The following is a 6,000-nucleotide window of genomic DNA, read 5'->3' on the forward strand; positions in this document are numbered from 1 at the left end:
ATGGGTTATTGCAATAGCGCATTTTCCTGGCTTCCAGTCTTCCACTTGTATCCCTCACTGTTTCCTGAACCTTACCATTTTATTTCCATGACCCAAAGCTGTGGTCATTCCCTGTGCGCTTTCTTAACTGCAGAAGGCCCTCTTGCTCCCTTTGTCCTTACAAAGCCTTGGGCCCACTATTTCTTCAGGACGTCCACGTTCAGAGTCAACCATCTCCATCATTTTGTCCACCAGTAATCCCCTTCCCCGAGCTTCACAGATTTCCACAAGCTCCAAAGAAAAGAGAGTTAACAGGCGGATGAACGAATCAACAGAACACACTTAGGAAGAAATGCTGCAGAGAGCCGGAAAGGCTTTCTTTGTGTGTGCTTAAAATATCCTCAGAAACATTAAACGACGTGAACCCAACACTTAGGAGTCCAGCAAGCCCCAAACAAGCAGGTTCTTAAGAGGATCGTGAAAGATGGCACCATAAGCTACCAGCACTGCGTGCTGCACTTGTTTTTTATTGTAGATTTCAAACACAGCCTCTTCCACTTTGGCAGTTCCTCAAAATAGGCCAGTGTCACAGGCATTAGGAGAGGTTCATCAAAATCCTTATTTACCAAACTCTTATCACACACATCTGATAGCACACTCATTTATTACGTCAATGTGCTAAATTCAAAGTCTACACCGTCACTCTTGGTCATCTGCCTGTATTCCAGCCTGTGATTTCAACTGCCCTTTCTCATTCTTCCAAATCGCCGCAAACCTATGAAAGCCATAAAGAAAACATCCTTTGAGAGCTTAGCAAGGAGAGCTGGTTTGACAAAGGGCCTTTTGTGGAGAAGTGATGCTTGAGTGAGCAGGATTTTAAACAAGGAAAGATGAAAGGGAGAAACAACAGCTGGTAAGATGTGTCACACACGTCTATTTGTGACCAGTGTGGTGCTGTCATTGCAGGTGGCCAGGTGTGTGTTAAGAGGAATTAAATGCCTGGGCAAACAAAGGAAGGCGCACGTCATGCTGGTATTTGTACATCATGCTAGAGGTCTGTGGCCTCTTTGTGTTCATGAGAGGACTGGGAAAGACTCAAACAGTGATGACTCCACCAGAATTAAAGGACGAGGAATAAAATTGCTTTAGAAAAAGGTCTTCTGACAGGAGTTCAGAAGGAAAAAGGAAAGTGGACGGGGGCTCTGGTACTTTTTTGTATACTTATTAATGCTTTCTTTGATTTTCAAAGCTCTATCATTACTTTTAAGTTCACCACTATTTTCTTACTAACACACCACAGGGGGCATCATTTTGAGGATGGCTTCATCAGAAAGCTTGTAATTTTGCTCAGCAAATTCGGTGTCTTATAAACAGAATAAATGACTTGTTTTGAATACTAAATTATGATAGGAAACATCCAGAAACTCCCTAAATATAGGTTTTGGAAAAGACTTCTGGAGAGGACTTGACCATGTTCTCAAAGCTTCCCAGCAAGAGAATGACCATACAAAACTCTCCTGCGATCTGAGTCGTCATAACTAGTTTGGAAACATCCCATTCCAGTTCTAAGTATTACATTTGTGAATATGTACACTAGAGATCATGAATAAGAATGCTTCTAACAGCACTGTTTGCAATAGTTCCTAAACTAGAAATAAACAGTGTTAATTGACTGCAGAATGCATGAATAAACTAAGGTGTATTTATACAATGGAATACTATACAACAATGAAGGGAAATGAGCTATGATTGAATCATGACAAATGACTAGTTATTTTGTTTGTTTGTTTGTTTTTCAAGACATGGTTTCTCTGTGTAGCTGTCATGGAACTCACTCTGTGGACCAGATTGGCCTCAAACTCAGAGATCCACCTGCTTCTGCCTCCCAAGTGCTGGGATTAAAGATGTGCACCACCAATGCCTGACTGAAGTGACTACGTTTTAAATGCAGTTCTGGGAGAAAAACATGATAAAATAGGTTTAGGCTATAAATACACCTGCATAAAATTCAAAAACAGTGACTGTATTATTAGGCTAACTTGTTATTGCTAGTTAGCACACTGCCCTCACATCTGTGACACAAAGTGATTTCTTTACTGTGTTCATGGGGTCTTTGGAATTAGAGAAATGATTTTTATCCTCTCACCAGGTCTGTGAGCTCAGACAAGAAAAATCTGCATCTCTAAGGAGTAGTTTCATGCCTCCAAACACAGACAACCCTGACTAAGGTTGGGATCACCTAACAAAAGACACAAATGTAGGCAAAGTGCTTGTAGGGAGGAGGTAGGCATGGCAGGGCTGGGAAGTACAAGGGGGATGGCTGGGAGTGAGAGCAGCCAGAATGCATTAGGTATTTGTAGGAAATTGTCAACGAACAATTTAACCAATAAAATAAACAAGTTACCTGCGCCTATGGTGTTCCTCAAATGTCTAGATTCTAGAATCATCTAGAAGGTCCATTTCCTCACATCTCCATCTAGCACAGTGGTTCTCAACCTTCCTATTGCTGTGACCCTTTAATACAGTTCCTCATGGTGCAGTGACTCCCAATCATACAGTTATTTCATTGCTACTTCATAACTGTAGTTTTGCTACCTCTCATAATGAAAATACCTGATATGCAAGATATCTGATCTATGACCCCTCTATAAGGGTCATGACTCACAGGTGGAGAACTACTGATCTAGAGTGAGATGACCAGAAGGGTGGGTGCATGGAAACCTCTTCCTTGGGTCATTTGCCAATGACTTTTTGATGACTGCATCTCTTAGTCTGATAACTGATCTACTGAGAGGATGAATATGAGAAATGGAGGGGACATACATGACTGTCTATCAAAAAGTTGCTGGTACCCTTTTGGCCAACTGAAGGAGAAAGAATACAACACTGTTCTTAATATAGACAGTGTCTTAAGAGTTTGGAACAGTATTCAAAACCACAGCAATTGTTTAAACACATTCCTGAGACTAGGTTCTACCTGGCACATTTTGTATGCCAGGTCCTTTGTTGTTCACCCCCCATGCTCTGGAAGAGGAGTTAATATTTTTAACCATTAACACATCTCTCCAGACCCTCAGAACATAAATTTGTAATTCAAAAATGGTCTGGAGTCAGGGATGGGATGATGAGTTTTTAGACAGAAATTTCAATTAATGATCAAAGTATTTGCATGCCTCCCTCAGAATTACATGAAACTGGAAACGGGAAAAAGACCAGCAGAAAACTAAGATGTTGACAATGGTGATAAGTAAGAAGGGGCCTGACACGGGCTGAAGGTGTGTCGTCCCACTTACTGTCTCCACACCTCATTAAATCCCGCCGGAGCCAGCATGTGTCAGCCTCATATGTTAGAAGATGCTCTGTTACTCAGACAATTGGTGCTTCCCTAGATCTGGCTGCCTGGAAACAGTCCCCATTGCAGACATAGCCATTCTGAAGATAGATACATATTCAAAATATTTAGAAATCTTTGGCAAGGCAGAAAAAGCACCACAAATCCTACTAAACATTTTGGCCATAACTTTGCCTACTTTCTTGCAAAAACTGTAAAGTGTGATGTAAATATTCCAACATTTTCTTAAGGACTTTTTGGTTTTATTCATGTTTAAAGGTAACTGAAATGGCTACCTCCTAAGAACTGATGAAATATCTGAACCTTCTCTAAAAATCAAACATCCCTTTTTATGATGTGAATTGGCATTCAGTGGAAAATTGTAGGATGCATTGTCGAAGTTTTCCTATTGTCTTCGGTTGTTCAGATCTACTCCAGCAACACTTACTTAAAATATTTAATCTACTTTCTCTTCTTTTGGAGAAATTTTGCTGCAGGTGAAAAGATCACCTGGGAGGATGTGCTGATGCTTGGCTTTAATTAGATAAACACTGGAGAAATCTATGTGACAAAAAGGATCACTGTAGGGAGAATCATGAATCCAGAAACACAGCACAGAGCTGGCACTGACGGACAGCATGGAGGTCAGCATCTTGATTTTGTCTCTGTGTATGCATTTGCTAATAGACAGACAACCACAGATTCAAGGGACATGATAGCCATAGAATCAATTGATCTCTCCTTGCTGAAGATCCACAACTACAAAGTCACTGAATCAAAATTGCAGCAAGTGGGGGAGGGATGAGAACATTTTCATTATTTCCCTTATCTATAAACTCTAGGGAATCCAGTTGTGCCCTGCCTGTCAAACTACAGATGTCCTTTTAGAATGCCTTGGAATTCAGGGTTCTCTGAGTTTTTTCACACCCTTCATACATCAAGGCACACAGTGGAAGTGATGACATTTGTAGTCACGCCCTGAAGTACAGGTTGAGACAGTTTTCAGAGGCAAGGAGAAGGAGTCACTGTCTATACACCCGGAACTGATTTCGGAGAACATGCTGGTGGGAAAGTCTGTTCTAACAGTGTGCTAATAACATTTTCACCTTTGTCCATCCATCATTTGTTTTGAGGGTGGAATCCCTGGAGCAGAGAGAGGGACCATTTAGCCAGTGATACCAATAAGTATCTTCATCCCTTCCTCCTCTCTTCCATGCAAGTCATCAAACAAAAAAAGAAAAAGAGATTCTTGTGCCTTCTCTTTTCTCAAAAAAGAATTTTGGGAAGTTAAGAAGAGCAAAATGAACCCTCAAAGACTGTAGCAAGATTGAAGTGTGAGTGCTGCCAATGTTGACCAGAGGTAGATCAGGGCTCTGGAATGCATTCCCAGCACTGTCAGACAAGCCAGACCAAACCTCACCAAACCGAACAACCTACAAGCAAAGACATTTGGAGTGACATGAAACAAAAGAAGTGTACATCCTATAGAGCTGACACTTGAGTCTATTCTTGTAACGAACTATAGAAATGATCCCTGAAAGTATAGTCTTACTTGAGTCTATTCTTGACAGGCATTCCTTAAACATGTCTGTCAGAACTTAGACCTGACACAATCGTTAGATTTTCTTAAGCTTGTTTAGATTTTTTCCATATATTTTGTCAGACTCCTTTTTACATTATGAAAGAATTACATTAGAATTTCCAACCATATGTTCAGCTCCAACATTCATTCACATGTCAAGACAACGTGATAATGGCATCTGAGGTAGGATGGCATTGTGGGTGATGCATTCATTGACTCAGAAGAGTAGGGAAAAGGAAGGATGCATTTTGTTTTTCAACAGAGAAATACCAGAACAGCCCTGGAATCACATCACCCAGGGATGACAGTACAGCCAGAAGATGCTTAGAAACAAGAGAAGTGCTCCTGGGTCTTCAGCCACATGGCTGGCTGGTGTGGGGCAAGGGAGGTGACCCAGTCAGCCCCTCCCCTGGGGCAAGGCCAGCAGTTCAGGCTCTCTCAAAATCCAACTGGGGTTTTCGTGAGACAGGGACTCTTCCAGTTGGAATGGGCCAGGAGTGGGGATGAGTTTCACAGCTCGGGGGCTGAACCCTCAAAATGCCATATCAAGGGGAACCTGCTACATTAAAACTGAAAGCTACATTGGGAACATGGAACAATGACAAGTCAAGGGTCAACGTGTAACAACAACTGCAGGCAAATGACAGCCATGAGGATATTTATGGAGGGTGAGGAGACTGATAAGCTGAGGGGTATACAGAGCAGCAGGCTCAAAGTCTTTATAATTGGTGGTGAGGCACAGATATATGACCTGGGAATGACTGGAATAGGATTGCCTTGACTCTGAGGTTAGGAGCTATATAAACCTCTGGAGTCACCTATGTGCCTCAAGGCTGACAGTCACAGGTCTGTGAACACTGAAGCTCCAGTAAATTACTTGATAGCTGGAGTCTCAATGGGGCATTTAGTGCTTCAGAAGTACAAGGGCAAGTTCATCAACAGAGCCCTCAGTGCTGTCCGCTCTCCCACTCCTGACACATTCAAAGAGATCCCCTGTCTACAACATCAGCTACCCCATGGTGTGTGAAGGTGGGAGACCATGCCTCAGCCTGTAGACTACAGACTCATGTGTAGACTGCAGAGGTTCTTGGTGTTCAAAAAACAGAAG

The sequence above is a fragment of the Peromyscus maniculatus genome, chromosome 6, assembly GCF_049852395.1.
Source record: "Peromyscus maniculatus bairdii isolate BWxNUB_F1_BW_parent chromosome 6, HU_Pman_BW_mat_3.1, whole genome shotgun sequence".
In the NCBI taxonomy this organism is placed as follows: domain Eukaryota; kingdom Metazoa; phylum Chordata; class Mammalia; order Rodentia; family Cricetidae; genus Peromyscus; species Peromyscus maniculatus.